At 41.2% G+C, this 15,296-nt stretch overlaps 1 protein-coding gene across 3 annotated transcripts in view; it reads right to left on the bottom strand.

Annotated features, from left to right (window-relative positions):
• The window catches only part of LOC129172700 (tyrosine-protein kinase Fyn), a 69,321-nt gene that overhangs the window by 48,255 nt on the left and 5,770 nt on the right, over positions 1-15,296 (bottom strand). For all 3 annotated transcript variants that reach the window (XM_054762685.1, XM_054762686.1, XM_054762684.1), the window contains exon 3: positions 3,190-3,258. The gene's annotated coding sequence lies outside the window, so the exon portion shown is untranslated. The remainder of the gene's footprint in view (positions 1-3,189; positions 3,259-15,296) is intronic.

Here is a 15,296-nt window from a genome sequence, read left to right as displayed (position 1 = left end):
GCACACCTTCTCTGTCATCACCAACAACAGTCTACAGGAAACAACACATCACACACACCAGAACTGCCACTGCCGGTTAGTTGCCACACTGTGCTCAATGTACAAGAGCAATAATGACTGAGCCTTTATCATCAGAAAAGAGCACGGTCTGTGCATACCAGGGGTCCATCTTTGGGACCATTTTTGGCCCATGGCTATTTTTTAATTGGTCCGTGGCACATTCTAAAAATATAATTTAACAAGAAAATGAAAAAAAAACAGTAAAAATTGAAAAAATCAGCAATAATTTTACAAGAATAAAGTCAAAATACTAAATAAAAAAAGTTGTAATCTAACAAGAAAAAGTCGTCATTTTACGAGAATAACGTCGTAACATTATGAGAAAAAATAACGTCATTTTAGTAGCATAAAGTTGAAAGAGAGAAAGGTTTTTGAGAAACAAATAAAACAACAACTAATGTTGTCAGTTTTGGAAAATTAGGTTGTGAAAAAGTTATCTATTAGAATAAAGACAAAATATTACGGGAATAAAATCATAATTACGAGAAGAACATTTGAATGCTGAATTTGCAAACACATTTTGTTGCAAGGAACTTTCCGTTTGGTGCTGAAGAGGCTGTTGACCGCAAAGTCTGGTCTTCCCTACTGACACTGGAACCTGCCCGACAGGGCGATTATCACGAGTCACCCTCCAGCCAAGCGACAAGCGAAAGCCGTGCGTGTTCAATTTTCTGCTCGTGCATGTCATCGTGCACACACTGGCTTGCGACGCAATCCCAGAAAGTTTAAAAATGTTCAACCTTTCATCGCTGTTGCCCAGACGCGGACCAATCAACGGGAGATTCACTGATCAACCAATGAGCGGACAGGATGCTATTCAGTACTCTCTCGCAGGAGGAAAATAATGCCTGTCGGGTTGGATTTCCCGCAGCTATTGAACATTTCTAAAGAAGAATATAGAGATATAAAGAAAAAGGCTGCGCCATCAGAATGAAGTAACATCCAATCAACAGACCACAACGACAGAACAGGCGGATACAGCTGGCCAACTCGTCAAGTCCTGGTCCACCGTGTTCTTCTTATTTGGAAAAAGTGCCTGCTTAAACCGACGTCAACATACACAGTCGACCGCTTTTGTCAAATTTGAGACCCAAAGAGGTCATTTCTATGAAAAATCGGTCCGTTTATGTAAGACGGCCGTCGACAAAAACAGGTTTCTCTGCACTCACCCATTTAACAGAGCATCATTAACAAACACGTGTGCAATCGAAGAGTCGATGCGTGTTGCTTCTGCAAGCCATCGTCATCAACTACATTTTAATTGCTTCTCTCCATTCTCTCCAGAACTTCTGAAAGATGTCAATTCAGGGATTAGGAAATAAGCAGCCCATTTTCCATGTGTAGCAATTGCAGCCCTAAAATAAAATGTCAGCAGAATGGGAAGAAAATCACGTATAGGAAGGAACAGTCGATGGACACTTGAGCATAGCTTGTACTGGCTGACCTTACAGTTACCTCTGCTGCAATTTATGGGCCGACCTAACCGCTGCACTGCGGATTAAAGATGGAAGAAAACACTTTTAGGTCAGGTTATACGTTGAGAATTAAAAGACAGCTTTTTCGCTTGAAACTACTCCCGTTTTCATGACCACATGGCCAGGTTTAGACTAAACAAAGTTGTTATACCTCTTGCTGGACGTACGAGCTGGAGCCTATCCAAGCTGACTTAGGGCGAGGTGGCGTACATCTTGGACTGGTCACCAGTCAATCACAAGACACATAAAGTAATCCCTCGCCACTTCGCACTCTTGTGGCTTCATCACGTTTTTTTAAAAAATTAATGAATTCATAAATCATGCTGTTTCGTGGTTGACTACAGCCTATTATTAGTGAAAAAATATGCACATTTAAACAAATTGTATGTATTTTTTGCCTAAATCGAGCATTTTCACGCACAAAAATGGCTAAATGAAGTAAAATGCAAATATACGGCATTCAAAAGAAGCATTCAAAGAAGTTGTGATGATACAGTATGTCATATTCTACACTGGTCACCAGGTGTCCTGAATGTTACGTTGATGAGACAATAGGCACCACAGGAAGTACTGTACAGAACAGGAAGCAAAAACAAGAAGAACAAGAAACTCTCCCAATGCTGACATGTGTGAGTCTGTATTATGTCTTATTTATGTCTAATATGTCTTATTTTCTCTTATTGTGTCTACTATATTGTGTAATAGGAGTGTAAAGGTGCCTACAGGGGTGTTATTTCATGTCTAGAGGGTTCTAATAATGTCAAAAACCATAATTTGGAAGGTTGTAAACAGGGTTTCTATGCTCGAACTACAAAAATATTCCCTTTATAAATAAGGACTCCTACTTTGTAAAAAAAATCGCTAATCACGGTAGGGTCTGAAACCAATCAACCTTGAGAAACGAGAGAATACTGTAAATACAAACAACCATGCACACTCACATTCACACCTGCAAGGCATGCTGGGTAATGTCCTGTTCAGAAAGTGCACGTGTAGCCTTGCCAGCATGCCTCGCGGGATGTAAATTAGTATAAAATAGTATTGTTTTGCATGTATATTATTAGTGTGTAAGCCTTTTTTTCCCAATTCCCACATCATCCCGGTTCATGTGTTACCTGTTGTGTAATTTTTGGTTGCATCATGAGAGAGGGAGGGAGGCATTTGGGTTGATGACCTCCTGTTGGTTTGTGTTAGAGTATCAAAATTGACATTTTTACGGGCGTCTCAGTTACTACTTATTTTCTGCCATTCACACATGGTCCCGAAAAAAAGCCATAGGAGTTGAACGAGCTATTAGTACAATAGTACAATTATTGTATGTCATAAAAGGGAATAATTGTATTATTTTGTTGATATTCTTACATTGCCTTATATTGTTTATATGCTGTATTGTTAAATTGCTGTTAAAAAAATTACATTTTTCCTAAAATCACTCATGGATCAACTATTGCATCAATACAGGCCCAGTATTTACTTGATATCGATCCAATAATAACATTTGCAGTGTCACCTCACCCTAGAGTATCCTGCTACGCCCAAATGCATGAGCCTCTGAAAACAGGAGTTGCTGCATGATACAGGCACACATACATGACTTTTTCATCAGGTTTGTGCAAGGGACAAGACAAGTCCACTGGAGTGTGAGCAGTCGTACCTCTGGTTTTCGGCGTTTCAGGATCTTTATTTCCTCCACATTGCTTTGTGTAGCACCAAGACAGAGGCCCTGCTGGGACAGAGACACTCAATTATTTATTGTCCGTTGAAATAAAACATGAATATCTACTCCAAGCGCCAAAAGTAGGTCTTCGTGAATTTAGCCAAAAGGCTTTGGGTGACACCAAGGCCTGTGTTCTGGCTTTAATTACATATTTATTCCAAACTATGTGGAAGGGGGGAAAAAAGATCAAGGTCAGTAAACACAGATAGTGCAGTAAAAAAAAACAAAAAAAAAACTGTCATCAGCAAAGAAAAATCTTAAGGTGAGGTTGCAGACAGCCGCCAAGGTTGACCTGTTAAGAAATGTTTTTTTTTGTTTTTTTTAATGTCAAGCGCTGCATTCATGTTTGTGAAACAACATTGCCTTGAGCAGCTATTTGTGCAATCAGCAGCACGCGCTCTGACAAAAACAAGTCAGTACAGTCGATCCCGGGACATTCACGGATTTTTGGTCAAAGCAACATTTTTTTCTCCCAAATCGGTTCGTTTCTTCCGCAGGAAAAAAACTTACCATTCAACCTAAGTTGGTAATAATTTATAAATACGTGATGATGCAGGTAAAATGTACAGCCTGCATGGATCACTCCCACAATTTTTTACAAGTTTATGTCTTCATGCTTCGCTGATCATGTTTTTTCTTCAAGCGTTGCGATTTCTCACATTGTTTGGCGGTCCTTGAACGCACCATCAACTCCGATTCCATCTGTTCGTGGATTATCTTACATTATTAGTAGGGATGCTCCGATTGATCGGCCACCGATCAGTATCGGCCAATTTCCATGGAAAAGCACATGAAAAGCATACAGTCATCCCTCGTTTATCACGTTTAATTGGTTCCAGACCTGACCGTGATAAGCAAATTTTCACACATTTCTGTAAAGTAGGATGACTATTTATAAATCATATATTTTCGTAGTTAGAGCATAGAAAGCCTGTTTACGACGTCCTAAATACGGTTTTTAATATTATTAGAGCCCTCTACACATGAAATAACACCCCTACAGTCACCTTTACACTCCTGTTACCCAATATAGTAGATATAATCAGAGAAAATAAGACATTTAAGATGTAAATAAGACTCATGCTCGTGCGTGTTTTAATGAATGTCTTCCAGACGTGTGGACAGGAAGCGACATTGGGGATTCAGAGTTGCGTTTTAGCTGGAATAATTACGGCCACGACAGTATAGTCTGCGTTATTATTGATTATGATAATGATGATTATTATTGTTGTTATGTGGATGGATGGATTAAGTTATTATTATGACTGTTGTGAGATAATTAAAGCCCGTCTTTGGCGATCAGGTCTGATGCGTGTTATTCGTGACACCTAGTGTTGTATTGCCTTAAAGTGTATTTGTATTTTAATTCATTTAGAACATTTTTTATGCTTGGAAATGCTTAATTTATGCCAAGAATATTTAAAATATGCTTAAATATGCTTTTTTTTTTTTTACTAATAATCGGACGTAGTCAAGAATGAAGCAGTGATCATTTCTGAATTCATTAATTTTTTTAAAAACACAATAGAGGAAGGGAACGATGTTCAATCGGCGATGTAGCGAGGGACAACCGTATGCCGATAAATGCCGATCACCTGTGGCTTGTACTATCGCAGCCCTGCAGCCTTTAGCGACCCCTGTGTGCAGTGTAGTGCCTTGCTCTCATGTCTTGGGTTAGCGTCCCCCTCCCGCTTTCCTTCGTACTGTGCAGGCGTGCGTCCGCAAATCCAAAACAAACGTCTGCCGTGTGGAACCTATCTGCCATTTGTGAGAGCGATGTGAAGTTTGCGTCCTGCAACACATAACACAAAAAATACCTTGCGGGGGTAGTAGCACTTTAATTAAGACGGCATTTGAAAAACAAACACTCGTCTGAGGAAAGTGAGTTTTGGAGGCTCACGGTGCAGCGACAGTCAAACGGCAGCTAACGCAGCCAAAACGCTGGACAACACTCGCACGTATGTGTGTGATACTCAGAAGGCTAAGCAAATAACCAGAAAAATAATTTCATAAAAATAAATAAATCATGTTGCCCTTTATTTTTGCCTTCTGGCAGTCCGAGGAACTGTCCTAACTTTACCCTCTACGACGTAAACTGAAAAATGTACAGTTAATCCATGTAATCTGTATCGGAATTTCACTCATGGATGATCGGAGTAGGCAACATAAAACCCTGATCGCAGCATCCCTAACCAGAGAAGCACTCGGACAACGCAGACCTCCACCAAGCGCCATAGTTCCCCCCATATTGTGATTCCCACCAAAATAATAATCCCACATTTTTTGGATCAGTCTTTCAGATTTTGTCGAACCTGCTGGTAACCTGTCCTGTATTTTTTTGTCCAAGTGCTCTGGCCATTTTTGGTGGCGTTATTTGCACAAATGGTCCTTATCATGCAATGTTAAACAATCCTTTAAATAAATTCCTGGATCCAGACAGTAATTCGGATCACCACCAGAATTTAATCGGTTCTTCCATACGTCATTTACTAAAATTCCGGAAAAAAAAAACCCTTTTAAACTCGTTTTCAACACAAACAAACAAACGGATAAACGCCGGCAAAAACATAACCGAAGGTAATTATTAGTGATGTAACGATTCCTTGAGTAATTCGAGTACACTTCTGATCAAAATCTTAAAACCAGTTGAAAAATTGCTAGAATTTGCATTTTGCACATTTGGATCTTAATGAGGTTTTTAGTAGAGCCACAATATGCAAAACAAAAAGCATTTTGAAAAAGTTATTTATTGAAAACAACAATTAAAGCCAATTAGGCTGTTTATCAGGTGATCAAAAGTCTAAGACCATCGCTCAAAAAATAACAAAAAACTCTCCAAACAAGAACAAAAAATGTTCTTAGTAGGACTCATTACTGAGTAGCTCCACCGTTCTTGTTAATACTTCAAAAATTGGTTTGGGCATGCTTGATGTGAGTGTTTCCAGGAGGCTAGTGGGAACATTGTGGGAAGAAGTGGATGTTGAAGGAGTGAGAAGATGGAAGAGGCAAGGAAAAAGGAGGAAAATTAAAAAATATATATATTTCGAGCTTAAACCTTGTGTGGTGAGTGAACAATGGCAATTGAAGGGTTCTGGAGCTGAATCGAATCGAATAATTACAAGTTAGTCACTGTTATAGCAAAATTTGATCCAAAATTGTGAGCCGTGAGTCAAAAAAATAGACATTTTTATGGGGGTATCAATTACTCGCGGGTTTTCGCCATTCGCTGGTGCTCCCGAAAGGTCACCTTTGCAAAAGCGTGGCTCTCCTACAGACGGTCATAAACCTATTTTGACAGATGTGATGGATGGCTCGATGGATAGAATATAGGTTAACAGGTCAGAAAGAACCCTGAAAAGGGATTTACTGTAACATCTGGATGAAGAACCTTCTGCTGTTTGAAAGCTCAGTCAGAAAAGATAAATAGTTGTTAAGTCACAGCTTTTTTCCGGTTGGTATGCTTCTGTCTACGCCGTCCCAAAATATCCGCGGAGGCCTCTGTGTGAGTGCAACATGTGATTTGCGTCGTCTTTAACAACAAAATTGTCATTATGGCCGCCTCTCATGTCAGCGTGACTTCCTCTCCGTTGAGCTCTCCCTGCTGACCAATGCAGGAATGCGCCAGCTTCCCAAGTGGCGTTTGCTGCAAGTCTTGGGAGACGACCCCCGGAGGAGGAGATGAATCTTTCCATCACCGCCATGGCTAATAAAACATAAAAGCAGCATGCAGGCTGCAGCTACACAGAGCTGTCACATGACCCGCTGAGCCACAACAGACTCATTCTGCTGCTGTCGCTCGGCTACAGGGACCAGTGTGTGGGCTACTTCACTGACTGGACAGACAGCAGAATCCACACAAACGCTACAGTCAGGGTTCAAAAAGAATCATACGAATCCTAGTCTGAGTCTATAAAAACTCTTGTCAAAGCAATCCACCCATAAATAATGTCATGTAAAGTAATGTAATTAATAAAAGGGTCACACGTAAGCTGGAGTCAGCAATGTCGACCACGTCCTGGTTCGTGTTCTTCTTATTACTCAGTGTGTGCTTAAGCAAACATGAACACGCATAAGATGTTAGACCCAAAAGGGGTCATTCCCAGGGTCCTTTTATTTTTCCCAAATTCGTTTTTTTCTATCCATCCATCAATCTTCTATGTCGGTTATCCTCACTAGGGTGGGGGGTATGCAGGCGCCTATCCCAGCTGACTTCGGGCGAGAGGCGGGGTACACCCTGGACCGGTCGCCAGCCAATCGCAGTACAAACAACCATTCATAGACGAACAACCATTCACGCTCACATTCATACCTATGGACAAGTCGCCAATTAACCTAACATGCATGTTTTTGGAATGTGGGAGGAAACAGGAGTACAAATTTTTTAGACAGTGTGCCCTAGAGTGGACAGTGGACATCTCAGAAACGTCTGCTGAAGTACAGATAACGTCTTCATTCAGCGAAGCTTACGGAACATCGAACACCTGAGTAACATCTGCGTAGCGAACGAAGCGGACGAAAAATGTCTGAATTACGCCTATCAACATCCAGTTTGCGTTGGTCTACATTGCTCATTTTTATATTATATTTGGATGACTATTATCTAGGAATACTATTATTATACAGTCAAACCTGTCTTAGCAGCCACCTTTATAGAAGGGCCACCTGCCTATAGCAGCCACTAACAAATCCCTCCCAGCAAATTTACATGTTATAGACCCTGTGTATAGCAGTCACCTGTCCAACGCAGCCAGCAGCCACCCATTTTGTCTCCCTTGGTCAATATCTGACTGCATATAGCAGCCAAATTACCAACTCAAGTAGAAGCTTCATGCACGAAAAAGTTTTGTTTTTCAATCAATGAAGGCGTCGTGTGTAGACTTTAATTACTGAGTCCTAGCTCAGTCACAATCATTCACAAGATCCACACAAACTGTCAGTTGTTCCACATAAAAAAGCCGTCTTCTTTTGAGCTTGCTATTTCCTGGTCAAACATGTAACTTTAAGAGCATTTGCACCAAAACATTACCGTAAAGTAGGCTGGGAACAGGACGTGCTCCCAGCGACGCTAAAATAAAAAAAAAAAAAACATATGCTAGCATGCATGCGGCAGCGGGAGCAAAACTGAGTTCGGTTGTACTTAACTGAAGTATTTTATCAGTTATCAGTTATTATTAAGACTCTATTTTCCTTTTAGTAAGTAAAAACCTTGGCTATGATTGCAGTACATTGTCATGTCGACCTACAAAGTACACTTGGAAGAACAAGAGGTGAATAAATGTATTGCAACTGATGTGAAACTGATGAGGGGTAGGATTAAATAAGCTTTGCTTCTTCCTACTCCTTTTTGGACATGCAAAATTGTGAATTGTACTATGTGATGTGCTACTGTTTGACTCATGCATGTTCGGGATTAAAACCATGAACCATGATAATAACAAGCCTAGTAGTGCTGTACAACTTTTATCCGCAGTCCGCAGTGCCATCTACTGGTCAACATTATTATTTTTTTTTTTCCCCCCTTTTTTTTCTTTTTTTTCCCTCTACTGGTCAACATTCAAACTGGACGCCAACCTGTCTATAGAGGCCACCTGTCTATAGCGGCCACTTTTGCAGACTCCCTCTAGATGCCGCTATAGACAAGTTTGACTGTACTATTAAAGCTATCCAGAGTAACGAGCCAGGCAGCGACGCGCTGTTGGCGCTTATGAGTGAAAACCGCAAATTTACTGGAAATGAGGGTTTCAGGATGCCCGGTGATGTCGTAGAAGTTCGGTGTAAATCAAAGACGGGGCCCACGGCAGGAGGATGCACGTTTATTCATGTCGTTCCTCCTTTATTGCAGATACGGCTACGGCTATCTTTGTTTACATCACATTGCGCAACTCTTACAAGCAGACTACGGGATCTCTGAAGGAACAAAAGAGACGGCCAATGCTTTAAGCATAGCAAGCTACCAAGCCGTAGTTGACTCCATGCAGTGCAAGTTAAGGCAATGTCTCATCGATGTAACATTGCTGATACTTAATGACCAGTGTACAATACTACACATGACTTTTCTTTGACTGATAACAGGCCATAGTGATCATTTATTCATGAATGAACAACGAACGGCGAAGTGGTACACAGCTTGTCTCTTTAGCGACAGTCAAGCGACCTTCTCAGCACACACAACACACTTCCGGCCTGTAGGCCACATCCTGTTTACTTGTGGTAACAGTGTGAGGGTGTCATAAAAAAACAGCTAACAATGCTACGAGGGAAATGATGGGAGTTCACCAGCCATTTTTTTTGGTCGCCGTGCATTTTATTTTTGCTAAGAGGTTTTCATCTGGCCTGAAGTGTGACCAGTTGTGCAAGTTTTGTTTGTTTTTAAAATGTGGAAAATAGAAGATACAAAGCAACCACATTTGGTATTGTTCAATTGTTCAATGTTTTTCAACAAAATAAGGTTAGAACATTGAAGGTATATGCTGTCAGTTATGAAAAAAATCGCCAAAATCGGAATCGGCAGGCTTTTTAAAGATCGGCGATCGGCCAGAAAATTGTAACCGCTGCAGCCCTGTTCCAAAGTCACAAGTAAATGTGCGAGCAACACTTGTTTCTGATTTGGTTAGGTCAACAACCGCTTACGGGGCGTTGACGTAAACAGGTATCACGGTATCACGATATAGACATTGTGTCAGACGTGATGGATGTCGAGACGGATACAAACTAGCTTCGTAGGTCAGAAAGTTGAGCAGCAGTTGTGGTGTTTGACAGCTGAGTCAGAAAGATAACTAGTTGTTAAGCTGCAGCCTTTTTTCAGTTAGGATGCTTGTGTCGACGCCTTCCCAAAATACTTGTGAAGGCCTCTATGAGTCAGCCAGTCCGAGGGACGCCGACTGAAATGGGTTCCACTGTATATGGCCTCGTAAATCTACACTTGACTGGTGAACACAATCCCTTTGGTCCGCCATTGCTGATGAAAGTGTACTCCTGCCTAGACTTAATTCTTATATACTGTACATGTACATAAGTGTGTATATATGGACTATATTATATTCAATATTAACAAATGGAATATTTTCTAGTTGCAGTATAGAAAACTGTTTATGACCTTTTAAATACTGCTCTTAGCATTATTAGAGCCTGTAGACATGAAATAACACCCCTATAGTCTACTTTACACTTGCATTACCCAATATAGTAGACATAAAAATAGAAAATAAATAAAATACAAAAATAAATAAAAATATTTAAAAAAAAAATAAAAATAAAAATAATAAATAAAATAAAAATAAATAAAAAAGACATGTTAGAATTGACAGCATACTTTCTGGTGGCTACTGTCTCATCAATGCAACGTTACTGACACCGAGAGACCAGTGTAGAGTATTGGAAAAAAAAGTTTAAATATTAAAATATATTAATTGGGTACTCTATTCACATGTTACGTGATACACCTCAGGTAAAACTCAGGTCTTCGTCAACCCGTGAGCCAGTGAAAATTGAGTCTTCACCAACCGTGATTCAGTGACACTTGAGTCTTTCATCGACCCGTGAGTCAGTGAAATTTGAGTCATCGTCAAACCGTGACTCAGTGAAACTCGAGTCGCCGTCAACCAGTGAGTCAGTGAAACTCGAGTCTTTGTCGGGCACCCGTGAATCAGTGAAGTTCAGGTCTTCATCAAGCACCCGTGAGTCAGTGAAAAGCGAGTCTTTGTCAACCCATGAGTCAGTAAAATTTGAGTCTTCGTCGAGCACCCACGAGTCAGTTAGTAATTGAGTAGTCGTCAAGCTGTGAGTCGGTGAAACTCGAGTCTTCAGCGAGTGCACGTGAGTCAGTGAAACTCGAGTCTTCATCGAGCGCACTTGAGTCGGTGAAACTCCAGTCTTCGTCAACCTGTGAGTCAGTGAAAGTTGAGGCCTACTCTAGCACCCGTGAGTCAGTGACACATGAATCTTTGTCAGTGAAACTCAGGCCTTTGTCAAGCACCCGTGATTCGGAGTGAAATTCAAGTCTCCATCAACCGCTGAATCAGCAAAACTTGAGTCTCCGTCAACCCGTGCGTCAGTCTTCATCACTTGAGAAAGACACTTGAGAAAGTAAAACTCGCGGGTTGAGCGAGTGAATCCTCAGTTTCCTCAAGTTCCTGTGATGCAGCTATACAAATGCAGTAAGACTTACAGTTGAACAAGTGACATGTCACAGGGTTTCCTTTTTTAATTTAGCTAGCGGTAGCTGGGGTTAGTAAGTGAACGAGTTAGCCGAGATGAGTAACCGTGAGTAAACACAATAAAAAATTGCTAGTTTTGAACAACTCGTTCATGACTCGCACATCTCTACTGTATATTATTACTACATGAACCCAACACTTATCACTCGTAATTACAGTGCAGTGTTCCCCCACCATTAAATTGGCGCGGCTCTTGCCCGCTATTATCACAGAACGTCAAGTTAATTTAATAGAATTTTCAATGTAGCGCCAGATCACAACAGAAGTACTTTAAGAATACCTTTCATGTAGAAAACAGGTGTCAAACACAAGGCCCGGGGGCCAGATGTGGCCCGCCACATCATTTTATGCGGCCCGCGAAACCCTTAAAATAAGGCATGTCAATAATGCACTTCACCTTTGCCCTTCTAAATGTATTTGATCTGTCATTTTGACAGAAAAATTGCACTGCATGCGGTTCTTCTAAATGTCAGTATTATCTAATTATCCAGCAAGATATTCCAAGCATTTTTCAAAAACAAATAGTTGAGTGTCTGCTTGTCACCATGACATTCTCACTTCACTTCTCATTTCGAAGCAAGTTATCCATCAATTTGTTCGTAAAAGTATAATAATCTAATGCATGGGAAACAGTGTAATAATATTATGAGGTTATAGTCATATTTAGATTCATAAAAACTGACAGTTACAAGTGGCCCTCTGAGGGCAGCCGTAACTGCGATGTGGTCCTCAATGAAAATGAGTTTGACGCCCCAGATATAGAACATGCCATGTTCTTTTATGAAACAAACTAAACGACCTTATTTGTCTCATTTACACGACATCAAGACAACAAATGTCTTTGAAATGTAACTGTGGAGGAGCGATTGCAATATGGTCAGCTACGCTGCGCACGTGCATGTGCTCACATGGCGCAACCATCCAAATAGACCTCCAACCTTCCTTGAAACTCATTTATGACTCATGTCAACTGTAAATACGGATATGACATTGCGACGGCAAAGACAAGATGAGCAATCTTCTCCTTTGTCAGCATCTCAAGAGCTGCATGAGCAATGTAGTGACGCCGTACAGCGGAGCAGAGAGCGAAGGGTAATGCAAAGGGCAGGCAGTGTTGAGGAGACTGCACTGCGGTGGAAATTGCCTGTAATAGAAGCACTTATCACAGTGTGGAGTCTGACACTGAGTTAATATCTGAGATGGAAAATACCTCTCTGGCTTGAAACAACCCGTCTTCCTGTGCGCTGAGAGGAAATCAGTTGTGTGCATGAAGCCAGATCTGCAGCACAACGCCGTTCAGCGCATTAAAATTCATAGAAACGAAAGAACACGACAGCTTCTTTGCAATGCAGATTTTTTTTAAAGCAGATACTTTGTACTGATGCGATACAAGGAGGCTTTGTGGGCCTCTGCCCCACAACATGTCATTTGACAAAGCTGGACATTTTGCAACACTTAAATGATGTATAAAACGTATCAGTGCCATTAGCATGCAGAGTGGATGCCCGCACGCTCACAGGTTTTTCCACTCATGCCTCAGCGAGCCTCGCCGGCCAGGGTGAGTTGAATCCGCTGCCCTGGTTCTACCCACTGACAGCCAGCGTCACTGGCTATCATTCATCAGCTAGCTGGAGGAGTGATCGCATTAATCAATTGACTTTTATTTGGACTTATTTTTATTGTGCAAGGATTATTTCCAGTCTCTCTATTCATTTATACAGGAACCAGAACCTCCCATGAAGAGTGGCAGAAAGACCATTGGAAGTTTATTTAAAGCAGAACAAGAAAATTAGGAGTCTCGTAATAAAGATAATAATAAAAAAAATGTGTGTTATTTCTTTCAAATGTTGAAAAAACTGCCCCAGAGAATCACAATCTCAATTCTAAGCAAGACAATTGTGAGATTGGGAGAGCGGGTCTGTCTGAAATTATGTTCTTCTTCTTTTTAGACTGAATATTTGAATGGTTAAATTTTTATTTTGCTCGCTAAACGCACGAGTTAGGAGATCCAGGGTTCGAATGTCACGTTGCGGCATCTCTATGCGGAGTCTGCATGTCCTCCCCATGTCTGTGAGGGTTTCCTAGACACTAGTTTCACTTCCTTGCACATTTAAAAAAGATTCATACACGAGGACGAGTGGAGTAAAAAAAAAAATGGATGGATGGATGGTGTATTTTGGAAGTTTAACGCACTCTGACTGTGTGCTCAAACATACCACATCATTCACGGGGATCAGCACTGCTGCTCCACACACTCGCGTGGAGTTCAAACTGGTTATCACATGAAAACCCACAATTGCCCTCCCGCTGCTTCAGCTGCAGTATAAAGTTTCCAGCTCAGAGGCAGTTGGTAGCTTAAAAGATTTCTACACAATTTACCCAGCGTTCAGAATTTAAATACACTCTAGACAAATGTTGTGCTTTTATTGTTGTATTTCCTGTTTCCGCCTTCTTTTCCTGTTATTTTGCAGGCAGTTTTGTCTAGTGGCTGATGGCGGAGCAGCAAGGCAAGTGGATGATTTGATTCATAAGCCCTGCGTCCACACTAAGAAGAGGCCAGATTATTCCCCCATCTTGACTTGAGCGCTTCATTCTGTGCAACTACTTCCAAGTCGCCTTCTTTGGTTGCTACTAGCTTCCATGATTAGCCTTGTTTCTCATTGTTTCTATGTTTAATCTTTTTATGCCCTTTGTTTCAATGGGTTTTGATGGTTACTTTTTACCATTGTTCCTCCGGCATCTTGTCCGTGAACTGCCTTGTTGCTCCGTTTAAAACTTAGGGAGGTTTTTTGAACATTGTTTTGGGCATTTTTATATTCCCGCCGGGTTACATAGATAGATGTGCGAGTCATGAACGAGTTTTTCAAAACTTGCACGTTTTTTTTACTGAATCTGTACTCACAAATAATCGCTCACAGGTGCTCTAGGAAGACTTGAGTTTCTCTGGCTCGGGTACTCGATGAAGACTCCTGTTTCACTGACTCACGGGTCCTCAAAGAAGACTTGAGTTTCACTGGCTCGCGGGCACACAACAAAGACTTGAGTTTTACTCACTCGAGGGTGCTCGAAGAAGCACCCTGACTCGAGGGCACTCGATGAAGACCTGTGTTTCACTGACTGACAGGTGTTCAAGAACACTCGAGTTTCACTGACTCATGAGTACTCAAAGAAAACTCCATTTTCAGTGACTCACGGATAGTCGACGACGCTTCAAAGTTTCACCAGCTCACGGGTACTCGGCGAAGACTCGTGCTGCGCCGACTTGCAGGTGCTCGAAGAAGACTCAAGTTTCACTGACTCACGGGAACTTGACAAAGACTCTTGTTTCACTGACTCACAGGTGCTCAAAGAAGACTTGAGTTTCACTGACTCACGGGTACTTGAACAAAAATTGAGTTTCACTGACTTACAGGTGCTCAAGGAAGACAAAAGTTCTTGAAGAACAATTGAGTTTCACTGACTTACGGGTGCTCAAGGAAGACTAAAGTTTCACTGACACAATATTCGAAGAAGACTTGTTTCACTGACTCATGGGTGCTCAAAGAAGACTCGGGTTTTACTGAGTCAAGAGTGCTTGAAGAAGACTCCAGTTTCACTGACACACAGGAATTCAACGAAGACTTGCCTTTCACTGACTCACAGGTGATCAAAAAAGACTTGAGTTTCACTGACTCACGGGTACTTGAAGAACAATTGAGTTTCACTGACTTACGGGTGCTCAAGGAAGAGTAAAGTTCCACTGACACAGTATTCAAAGAAGACTTGTGATTCACTGACTCATGGATGCTCAAAGAAGACTCGAGTTTCACTCAGTCACGAGTGCTTGAA

This window comes from Dunckerocampus dactyliophorus, chromosome 19 (genome assembly GCF_027744805.1).
Source record: "Dunckerocampus dactyliophorus isolate RoL2022-P2 chromosome 19, RoL_Ddac_1.1, whole genome shotgun sequence".
Classification (NCBI taxonomy): Eukaryota; Metazoa; Chordata; class Actinopteri; order Syngnathiformes; family Syngnathidae; genus Dunckerocampus; species Dunckerocampus dactyliophorus.
This window is presented reverse-complemented; position numbering and strand designations above follow the sequence as displayed.